We start from the raw sequence: 12,592 nt of genomic DNA on the forward strand, positions 1-12,592 counted from the left end.
CGGTACTTTTCAATATTTTTATAAACGATCTGGATGTAGGAATAGAAAGTATTTTGAGCCAGTTTGCTGATGACACCAAACTTGGAGGAGTTGTGGACTCGAATGAGGGTGGAAAGGCCTTGCAGAGGGATCTGGATAGGTTGGAGAGCTGGGCGATCACCAACCGCATGAAGTTCAAGAAGAGCAAGTGCCGGGTCCTGCACCTGGGACGGGGAAACCCTGGCTGCACGTACAGACTGGGCGATGAGACGCTGGAGAGCGGCCTAGAAGAGAGGGATCTGGGGGTCGTGGTAGACAGCAAGTTGAATATGAGCCAGCAGTGTGCCCTGGCAGCCAGGAGGGCCAACCGTGTCCTGGGGTGCATCAAGTACGGCATCGCTAGTAGGTCGAGGGAGGTGATTGTCCCGCTCTACTCTGCGCTGGTGCGGCCTGACCTCGAGTACTGTGTGCAGTTCTGGGCACCACAGTATAAAAAGGACATGAAACTGTTGGAGAGTGTCCAGAGGAGGGCTACGAAGATGGTGAAAGGCCTGGAGGGGAAGACGTACAAGGAACGGCTGAGGGCACTGGGCCTGTTCAGCCTGGAGAAGAGGAGGCTGAGGGGAGACCTCATCGCAGTCTACAACTTCCTCATAAGGGGGTGTCGAGAGGCAGGAGACCTTTTCTCCATTAACACCAGCGACAGGACCCGCGGGAATGGGGTTAAGCTGAGGCAGGGGAAATTTAGGGTTGACATCAGGAGGGGGTTCTTCACAGAGAGGGTGGTTGCACACTGGAACAGGCTCCCCAGGGAAGTGGTCGCTGCACCGAGCCTATCTGAATTTAAGAAGAGATTGGACTGTGCACTTAGTCACATGGTCTGAACTTTTGGGTAGACCTGTGCGGTGTAAAGAGTTGGACTTGATGATCCTTAAGGGTCCCGTCCAACTCAGGATATTCTATGATTCTATGATTCTATGACTTTGATGGCTTATGTACGAGAACATTCTCCTTTCATCTGGTGTATTCACTTCTCTTATTCTACATAAGAGTTCCCTCATCTAAATGATTTCATCCATTCTGATCAAATCCTCCAAAGCCAGTCTTGTGTCTTTATCACTCAGCCTTTCCTCTCTGTTGGTATTTTGAAGCTTTTGGATATCAATGTCTGATTCATACGTCTCCTCAAATTAAACTTACCCAAGAGAAAACAAACAAAACCCTTAATGAAATATTTTCTACATATCTCATTACTTTCCATGACCAACAAGTTTTTCTCTTTCACTGCAGCAACAAAAAGGGCAGGAATAACATATCCTATAACATATCACAACAACACTGTGATGAGAAAATCATTAACATGGGTTCTGGATGGATGTGTTTCATTCTAGAGCATTTTAAAATACCAATTTGAATTCCTAATATCTTCATTTTTAGGGACCAAAGTACTTTTTATTTATTTTTTTTTTTTCAAAGGGCTTCACTGATTTGGACCAAAGTACCCATTTCTCTTCAAAGGGCTTCACTGATTTGGATTGTGTTTCATTTCAGCCTCTCTTCTGGATGCATTCTTCCACTTTTCTCTTTAAGGCTCAAATATTCTTTTTTTTTTCCAGTCTCATGTTTAATAGCGAATATATAGGGTGAATTCAGGTTTGTAGGCAAAAGAAGCCTTTCAAGAAAGTGGATGAAATCCTAAGGGGGTTATTTGCCTGAGCTAGCTGGTGGAATGAACAATGTGCTTTTTCTCATGTGAACAAGCTAATTAAGGTTTAGTTATGTTAAAACTCAAAAATATTGACTGTAAAATGGCTGCATGCATTTACTGTATGTTAAATGAAATAGGAGCCTACATAGAAACATTTGCTTCAGCTGTTTTAACAGTGAAGAGAATATCAGCCATCTGAAACAGAAAAAGTGCCTGTGGCATAAGAACAGTAGGACTCTGTTCATATGTGTTTTGCTTCACAGTATGTCAAATTATTGTCATGACACAGAGTAACATTAACCAAGAATGTCTGTGTGCAGTGCCTTAGCCTTCTGCTATAGAGTTTTGAATCACCTGCAAATTGGTGTATCAATTTCTTTTAAAGAAGTGACAGAAGACATACCCTGCAGCCATGAACACATAAATATAATGTTAGTCATCAAAAAAAAAAAAAAAGTAAAAACAAAGTGGTTGTTGTGCATTGTCTTCACAGAGACATTTCATAAACTGTAAAAGTGCTCTAAAAAGGAGTCATTATAAATATGTGTATATGACATTTGCTATAAGGACATGACTTTATAATACATAATTGATTAACCAGTGTAAAGCCCACTACTGTAAATATCCTACTGCAAGAAAATAACTATATATCGGGAAATCTTGATAATGTCAATTGCAGCTTCTATAATGGATGAAAAAAAAAAAATAGTTTAAGTGCAAACTACTTGTTGTGTAGACTAATTTATCAGGCTTTAAAAAGGACTTGCTTATCTCTATTCATAGAGATGATAATGAAAATGACATGAAAATCCTCTGTGTCCAGTTCATCTACAATAAATAAGGGACTGAAACTATCTAGGGGTAGTCAAAGGTTTTGGTAAACATTCTATAACTGAATTAACTTTGTAGTGATAGGTTCTGGCCAGAAAACCCTGGAGGTTGAAGTCTTTTCATTTATCTTATATTATATCTTATATTATTTTCATTTTCATTTATCAGAGGGCCCTATTTGTCGGCCTGACCCTACCTGTAGGGAAGTCTGCTGCCTCCCTGGGGCCAGGGTCAGGGACGTTGCCAGGAAGCTTCCCAACCTGGTACGCCCCTCTGATTATTATCCTCTTCTGATAGTCCAGGCGGGCAGTGACGACATTGAAGACAGAAGCCTCAAGGCAATCAAAAGAGACTTTAGGGGGCTGGGATGGTTAGTGGACGGAGCGGGAGTGCAAGGTAGTGTTTTCGTCCATCCCTATGGTGACAGGGAGGGGTACGGAGAGGACCAGGAAAGCCCACCTGTTAAACACGTGGCTCCGGGGCTGGTGCCAACGCAGAGATCTTGGGTTTTTCGACCATGGGGCAGTTTATTCAGCACCTGGTCTGATGGCTGTAGACGGGTCCCTATCCTTTAGGGGAAAAAGGATCCTTGGCCAGGAGCTGGCGGGGCTCATTGATAGGGCTTTAAACTAGGTAAGAAGGGGGATGGGGGTGAAGCAAGGATTGTTGGAGCTGTGCCAGGGGGAACAATGGCAAGGCCAGGGAATAAGGTAATGGCCCAGCTGAAGTGCATCTACACCAATGCACGCAGCATGGGTAACAAACAGGAGGAGCTGGAAGCCATCGTGCAGCGGGCAGGCTACGACTTGGTTGCCATCACGGAAACGTGGTGGGACCAGTCTCATGACTGGAGTGCTGCAATGCCTGGCTATAGGCTCTTCAGAAGGGACAGGCAGCACAGAAGGGGTGGCAGTGTGGCTCTCTATATTAGAGAGTCTTTCAATGTTGTAGAACTCGAGGCTAGGAATGACAAGATCAAGTCCCTTTGGGTTAGGATCGGCAGGGACAACAAGGCTAGTGTCCTGGTCGGGGTCTGCTATAGACAGCCGAACCAGGATGAGGAGACTGATGAGGAGTTCTACAGGCAGCTGACAGAAGTTGCAAAATCTTCAGCGCTTGTTCTCATGGGGGACTTCAACTTCTCTGACATATCCTGGAAGCACAACACAGCCCAGAGAAAGCAGTCTAGGAGGTTTCTGGAGAGCGTGGAAGATAGCTTTCTGACGCAGCTGATTAGTGAACCTACCAGGGGTGGTGCCCCACTAGACCTTCTCTTCACAAACAGAGAAGGACTGGTGGGAGATGTCATTGTTGGGAGCTGTCTTGGTCAGAGTGACCACGAAATGGTGGAGTTCACTATTCTTGGCGAGGCCAGGAAGGGAACCAGTAAAACCACTGTATTGGACTTTCGGAGAGCTGACTTTGGGCTGCTCAGGACACTAGTTGGTGGAATCCCTTGGGAGGCGGTTCTGAAGGGCAGAGGGGTCCAGGAAGTCTGGGCGCTCTTCAAGAGGCAAATCCTAATGGCGCAGGAGCGGTCTGTTCCCATGTGCCCAAAGATGAGCCAGCGGGAAAGAAGACCAGCCTGGCTGAACAGAGAACTGTGGCTTGAACTTAGGAGAAAAAAGAGGGTTTATAATCTTTGGAAAAGTGGACAGGCCACTAGGGAGGACTATAAGGATGTAGCGAGGCTGTGCAGGGACAAAATTAGGAAGGCCAAAGCTCATCTGGAGCTCAATCTGGCTACTGCCGTTAAAGATAACAAAAAACGCTTTTATAAATACATCAACACGAAAAGGAGGACAAAGGAGAATCTCCATCCTTTACTGGATGCGGGGGGAAACGTAGTTATAAGAGATGAGGAAAAGGCGGAGGTGCTCAATGCCTTCTTTGCCTCAGTCTTTAGCGGCAATACCGGTTGTTCTCTGGATACCCAGTACCCTGAGCTTGTGGAAGGGGATGGGGAGCAGGATGTGGCCCTCACCATCCACGAAGAACTGGTTGGTGACCTGCTACGGCACTTGGATGTGCACAAGTCGATGGGGCCGGATGGGATCCACCCAAGGGTACTGAGAGAACTGGCAGAGGTGCTGGCCAAGCCGCTTTCCATCATTTATCAGCAGTCCTGGCTATCGGGTGAGGTCCCAGCTGACTGGCGGCTAGCAAACATGACGCCCATCTACAAGAAGGGCCGGAGGGCTGACCCTGGGAACTACAGGCCTGTCAGTTTGACCTCAGTACCAGGGAAGCTCATGGAGCAGATCCTCTTGGGAGTCATCATGCGGCACTTGAAGGGCAAGCAGGCGATCAGGCCCAGTCAGCATGGGTTTCTGAAAGGCAGGTCCTGCTTGACGAACCTGATCTCCTTCTATGACAAAGTGACGCGCTGGGTGGACGAGGGAAAGGCTGTGGATGTGGTCTACCTTGACTTCAGCAAGGCTTTTGACACCGTCTCCCACAGCATTCTCCTCAAGAAACTGGCTGCTCTTGGCTTGGACTGGCGTACGCTTCGTTGGGTTAGAAACTGGCTGGATAGCCGGGCCCAAAGAGTCGTGGTAAATGGAGTCAAGTCCAGTTGGAGGCCAGTCACTAGTGGCGTCCCCCAGGGCTCGGTGCTGGGGCCGGTCCTCTTCAACATCTTCATCAATGATCTGGACGAGGGCATTGAGTGCACCCTCAGTAAGTTTGCAGATGACACCAAGTTAGGTGCGTGTGTCGATCTGCTCGAGGGTAGGAAGGCTCTGCAGGAGGATCTGGATAGGCTGCACCAATGGGCTGAGGTCAACTGCATGAAGGTTAACAAGGCCAAGTGCCGGGTCCTGCACCTGGGGCGCAATAACCCCAAGCAGAGCTACAGGCTGGGAGATGAGTGGTTGGAGAGCTGCCAGGCAGAGAAGGACCTGGGAGTGATGGTGGACAGTCAGCTGAATATGAGCCAGCAGTGTGCTCAGGTGGCCAAGAAGGCCAACGGCATCCTGGCTTGCATCAGAAACAGTGTGACCAGCAGGGCTAGGGAGGTGATCGTCCCCCTGTACTCGGCTCTGGTGAGGCCGCACCTCGAGTACTGTGTTCAGTTTTGGGCCCCTCGCTACAAGAAGGACATCGAGGTGCTTGAGCGGGTCCAAAGAAGGGCGACGAAGCTGGTGAGGGGCCTGGAGAACAAGTCCTATGAGGAGAGGCTGAGGGAGCTGGGCTTGTTCAGCCTGGAGAAGAGGAGGCTCAGGGGCGACCTTATCGCTCTCTACAGATACCTTAAAGGAGGCTGTAGTGAGGTGGGGGTTGGCCTGTTCTCCCACGTGCCTGGTGACAGGACGAGGGGGAACGGGCTAAAGTTGCGCCAGGGGAGTTTTAGGTTAGATGTTAGGAAGAGCTTCTTTACTGAAAGGGTTGTGAGGCATTGGAACAGGCTGCCCAGGGAGGTGGTGGAGTCACCATCCCTGGAAGTCTTCAAAAGACGTTTAGATGTAGAGCTTAGGGATATGGTTTAGTGGGAACTGTTCGTGTTAGGTTAGAGGTTGGACTCGATGATCTTGAGGTCTCTTCCAACCTAGAAATTCTGTGATTCTACTATATATAGGTTTAATACAGATAGCAGGAGTCTAAACATCTCCCCATGTAATTACTCATGTGCCTCAAACACATTATGAAAGTAAAATAAGATCTGCATACTTTAAAATTTGAAGCTCTTTTGTTAATAGAGAACACTATTAGTGTCATTTGTGTTAGTGTTTTGTAGGTGGCCTGGAACAGGACCCTTTTTTTGTTTTCACTGTGAGGCTGTGAGACAGCATTGAAATAGTAATGACTTTCACTCTGCATTGTCTTTGAATTTGAACATCTTCTCTGAAGAGGAAAGAATCTACCCTTTTCCACATTTAAGCTATACAGATGCTCTGCCAATTTTTAGATCACATGTACTTTGGATAAATTGGAAATGTAGAAGTGTAGCTACTTCTTTGTTATTTTGATGTAGTTTTGATAGACTTACAATTCTAATCATAACACAACTGTGATGGTAGTGATCTGTGGTGAACTTTCACTTACTGGCAACATGAGCAGCATTTTATTTGATTTTATTGTGAGCAATCCTCAGCCATTTCAGTGAAATAAAATTGTTTCCAACAATAATTTTAAAAGAATGATTGCCTTAAGAGAGATTTTTTTAAAACATAACTCCAGATTATATCACCACTGATGGGCTCCTTGCTGATTTATTTAACTCCGATAATATTTGAATTGATAAAGTTATCAAATATTTTGTATTGTATTAAAGCATAGGATTTGGAATAGACTCCTCTCACCTCCAATTCTAAAAATAAACATTTGAAATACAAAACAAAGGGAAAAAAAAAAAAACTATATTTTTTCTTTTCTGTAGAGGTAGCTCTGTTTTGAAGTGGTAATGCTAGAATTTCATTAATTTTAATGCATATATAAAATGAAAAGCACAGCTAAGAAAAGGTAAGGTATCAGCTATTTCAGATCTAAGTTTTATCATAGACTAATTCCTTGTGTATGTTTTATTCACTTCACAGAATCACCACATAATTTACCATAAATGAAAGACTGAGACATAAACATACATCTGAAATAGCTGGGATATGTCAGGTCAGATGTACATAACACTGGCAGAATTTACATTGCATGATTATGCTCAGCAGTAACTACACATTGTCCTTTAATGTGCATGAAAAAAAAATCCCAATAAGTTAGTAAACCACCTCTACGAGGAATAAGTTCCTCAAGTTTATCTGGATTTTTTTTTTTCCTGATGACTATTAATTATCTAGAAAGGAAGAAAAGACTTCTTAAGGAAACTTTCTTCATCTAAGAAGTTATAAACCAATGGAAGTGAATCTTAAAGATACATTAGCACTGAGATTGCCTACAATTCTTTAATATATTTTCAAAACAACTCCTTATATAGTATCTATTATTGGAATTTATGAATGAAAAATGATTTTTAAAAATAAATGTGATGTATCAGAAACACAAGGTGGTACAGAAAAACATGAATTTCATGAATGAATTCCATCATATGAAACTTTAGGTCAGGTATAAATACAGATATAACACATCTGTGTGGTTATGACTTTTGATTTGATAATAATGGACCTAATTTAAAATGTTTAATAGCTTCCAGAATGCAGTTTTATTCCTAGAAGTAAAATAATGAAACATTAAATTCTGAAATAGTTAAGAAACTGTGTAATAAACTGATATTTATTTAATGGCAAAATATATTCATGGTAAGTGCCTTTATCTAGGGCTGAGAATTGTACTGACTGAATTTCATCCGAGACAGAGAATCAATACACCATTAAAATCTGTTCCAAGAACGTATGTGGTATCAAAGAATTACATTGATATTTTGCTGGTCTTCTGAATAAAAAAGAATGCAGCTCCTCAGGGTCTGTGTCTACACACATTTCAGTATATGCTTACATTTATGCATGGGAGTTGCCTTTGTGTAATTTATGGCATAATTATACCCATAAGTAATTTATGTTCAGCACCTTTGCAGATGGTAGTCCATGTGATACACAGTATCATCCTACTGTCATAGGTCACTGTAGGCCAATGTGGACAGCATCAGAAAAATAATTGCTGAATCTTCAGATTAACCTGATAGACCCCCCCAGTTTCTATGGGTCACTTGTTCCATCTGCAAATAATGATGTTGTTTATGTCCTTTGAAATTTGTGGACAGAAAAGTGTGATAGAACAGCTAAGTACGCCATTAATTTAATAGTAGTCCATTTTCATTTTTATTCAGGTCAATGCATAACTTGTTAGGAATTATGCCTTTTTTACACATTAATATGTAACACAGGTTTTCAAATACTTTAATTAATCTTTTTTTTGAATTAATTTGATCTCTTTTTAACATAATACAGCATGAGGATTACACATAACTGCAGATTAACTAATTAGAAATAAAACATAACAAATGTTATTAAAAGAGACAGATCAAGTGAAATACACATTCCCAGAAAGACATTAGTGTTCTGTTTGTTTTGTTTTTCCCATGTGTACAATTAAATATATATATATATAGATATATATATTAGCAATACTTAAAAATGTGCTTTCAATGGCAATGTCAGAGCCAGGAGAAGCATTACAATTTGAATGTTTTTGTTCAAGAAACACAATAAGTTAGACTAAAATAAAAGAGTATATTGTTGAGTCAGGTATTGAACACCATGAATGATATTTTGTGTAAGTGGAACAGAAAATCCACTTTCAGGCCTGTTTACCCAGGTACTCAAAGATTCTGTCAGCAGAGAAGAAGGATGAAAGCTCAGATCACTTCTGACCTCCAGCTCTAAAATTAGAGCAGTAATGAGGTTGCCATAAATTGAGCCTTGGACTTGGCCACACACCAACAAATAGCAAAGTGCAAATGCAGTTGACAGCTTAAAGTTTTTGAAACTGGTAAATCAGTGATTTAATGAATGGCCACTTTAATTGTAAAGGACTAATTTTTCACTAGAGCAATGCATAAAGACTTCTTCTGGAAAAATATGTATAAAGAGTACTTTTAATGGATGAATACCAACAGTGTTTATGTTGTTGCTGTGGTGGTGGTGTGTGGTGTTTTTTTTTTTTCTTTATTATTGTTGTTTTTGTTGTTTTTTAATTAATTAGTCCATAAAGGTCTTCCTTACCACAGGAACAAAGACGAAGATTAAAGATTAGGAATTATAGTGTAGATTTCACATGTTCTTACTTTTATTTTCCCTTACTCAAAAACTACTCTTTTGAAACTTCCGTCTGTTACTTCTGATTGAGATATTGTCCTGCAGCAGGTAGTTTAGACCTAGCCAAAAATAAACTTTTCTGTATACATATTTTTTTGATGAAAATATTCATAGATGACAAGATGATCTATGTGAGTCTTTTTGCTGTTGTTATTGAATTAAAAAAAGACAACCCTGTTGTCTTTCTACTCTACTAGCTATATTGATAATTTCTAAAAAGTTTTAAAGCTCCTACAAGAAACCAATGCAGGGAAAGATGTCACTGTATAGATTTAACTTTTGCATTCATCAACAGACACAGGGAGGGAGGGAGGCTAAACTTCAAATGACTCCAAAGCCTGAATTATTCCTCTGACAGAGTCACATGCTTGGGCAAGAAGACTATGTCCCATGTTTCTGCTGAACAAGCCGCAGACATGAAGAATTTCACTTGGTATGATCTGGTAACTTTGCACAAGTTAAAATTCATGATATTCAATTTTGTGAATATCTGTAATCTTTTTGCTAGTATTCTCTAAATTATCTCTTTCTGGAGAAATGTATTTCTGTTACTTGACTGCACGGAGAAAATAGCAGGAATCCTTAAGGTCTCACTAAAAGAAATCTAGACTTAACCCTAGAGGACATGACCTCATTTACCTCTTTATGAGGTGTATTGCTATATATGACCAAACTTGAATGCAAATAAATTAAGTTATTAAACGATAAGTGAATTGGTCTTGATCTGTGCTAATGTGCATGTTATTTAATGAGAACTGTCTGAAGTTTAGGCACTTTTTAGCCTAGGTGTACTTATGAATTCTGCTTATAACAAGTTGTGTTCAGCCAATGTGGCTGGGGAGGTCATAGAGCTCATTCCATAGCTAGGGCAAAGGGTCTATCCCTTGCTACACAGCTAATGTACATCTCACAAGTTTTCTGCCCTGCTGTTTTCCTGTACCTGCAGGTAAGTATAGGTAAGTCCCTTTCCACTCCCTCAGGAAGATGACAGCTGCCATTGCTGGCAAAATTCATACAACCTTCTCCCTTTCCTGGAAATAAGAAAATAATCACAAAATGTGATTCACAAAATTGAATTACAGTAAAAGCAACATGCAGTGGAAGAGCTGTAGGGACTGCTTCTCTCTCCCTGCTTGACCCCCAATGGAGGTATTCAGGAGCAAACTGTAAACCAGATTAATTACCCTGGAGCATATGAACATTAGTTTAGTGTTCTGGATAAAGAGCCTGTTAACATTTTCTCAGGTTGCATACTCCATTTTGGATTCTGTAGCTACTTTACGAGTCAGGTAGTATTGTTTCTAATCATCTTTTCATATCAATACCCTGCTTTGGAAGGAAATAAAAGTTTTCTTATAAAGAACTGGTTTTGTTTGTTTGTTTGCTTGCTTGTTTGTTTGATTGATTATTTGTTTTACACATCTGTGAAAAAAACAATGTCCATATGAATACCAGCTTGTGTGTGAAAGGATCACAGGCAAGGCTGAACCTCACAGCTGGTAGCAAGCTTTACCTATCTTCTCCCAATTATTTCTGAAATCTCCACACTTCTACTTCCACACAGCATGCTTTTATGATATCCCATTGATAAAATCAATCTATCAAGAGTAGAATAGCACTTTTTCTACTCTCAGCTGTGCATCCAGAATTGTTCCTGATGCAGTTCCTTTAATCTTGAAAATGAGAAGACAGATATCCTCTGCATTTTTTCTTGTCTTGCTCCTTTTCCAAGTGATTCGCTTCCTATCCTAGCCAGCTGAAACATTCCTCTTTTGCTTTATTTTGTATTGCAACAGAAAAATATAAATGTCACAGAGGGTTAAAATGCTTAGCATTAATAAATTGAAAAAAAAAAAAAAAGGCCAATAGCTATTCATAGCTGACGGGTACTTGTTCTCTTGGGCTATAAGGCGATGCACGTTCTTAACTTATTTTGAAGAAAGTCACCTAAAGAAACATAACGACATTCAAGCAGAAGCAATCCTTTATGGTTTGGGTTGTATTTGGCATTATATGTGAAAAGACTGCATGTTTTAACGCTATTCAAACAGGTATTATAAATTGAATCTTTTTTTTTTTTTTTTTTGTAGTATCACACAATCTAAATGATTAAAAATAAACCTACTTACACAGTTTTGTTAAGATTACCAGATTACCGGATGTATTCTGATTTATTAGAGAATCACCGTATCATTTAGGTTTGAAGAGACCTCTAAGATCATCTAGTCCAATCTCTGACCTAACACTAACAAGTCCCCCACTAAACCATATCACTAAACTCTACTTCTAAATGTCTTTTAAAAATCTCCAGGGATGGTGACCTAACCACGTCCCAATACAATATCTAACAACCTTTTCAGTAAAGAAGTTCTTCCTAATATCCAACCTAAACCTCCCCTGGCGCAACTTTAGGCCATTCTCCCTCATCCTGTCACCAGGCACGTGGGAGAATAGACCAATCCCCACCTCGCTACATCCTCCATTAAGGTACCTATAGAGTGTGATATGGTCGCCCCTGAGCATCCTCTTCTTGATAAAATACTTCTACTGGAAGACTATTTCCTCAGTTGACTTCAAACTTCTTAATCTCTTAGAATCATGAAATAGGAGAACAGCTGTTTAAGAAACGATGGCACTTGAAGTAGCTCTTCTAAGCTACTAATTCAAATTCCTCTAAGCTTCTAATTCAAATTCTTACTCCATCATACCTGTGTTGCTGATTTCACTGTCATCAAACAGGTGAAGTGTAAGGCTGAAAAAGAACGATTCCTAAGACATATTTAACTTTGAATTCACAGTTCCTCTATTTATTTATGAACGAAGTAAGAGTAGGAATACATCTGTAGGCTTGCTTGCATTGCACATTTTGATACGATACAGAAATCCCTGGTTCAAACCAATACTATAGGGATACACAATGGAGCTCTAATGTGGTGATAAAAACTCAAATGTGAAAGCAGTAGCTCAGAGCCGGAGTGATGTTGCATTTGCAGAAATATGTCAAGCCATTCAGAAATGCTGAGTGCACATAATCATGCTGATGCAATTAAACTACTCTAATTTTGGAGCAGACTTTGTTAACACTTACTTAATGCTAACGTCTTTGCACCATTCTATTTCTTTGCATACCCTAGCACAGTCATCCCCAGGAGAGTGAGAATTAAAGGTCTAGTACCTGGAAATGTCATAGAATTCCTTTACAACACCACAGTATCCTAGGAAGCTGCAAGTCAAGTCTCTTCTTTACCATTGAAGCCAGAAAGAAAAATAAATAAATGAATAAATAAATAATAATAATAATAAATATATA

Source organism: Anas acuta, chromosome 5, assembly GCF_963932015.1.
Source record: "Anas acuta chromosome 5, bAnaAcu1.1, whole genome shotgun sequence".
NCBI lineage: Eukaryota > Metazoa > Chordata > Aves > Anseriformes > Anatidae > Anas > Anas acuta.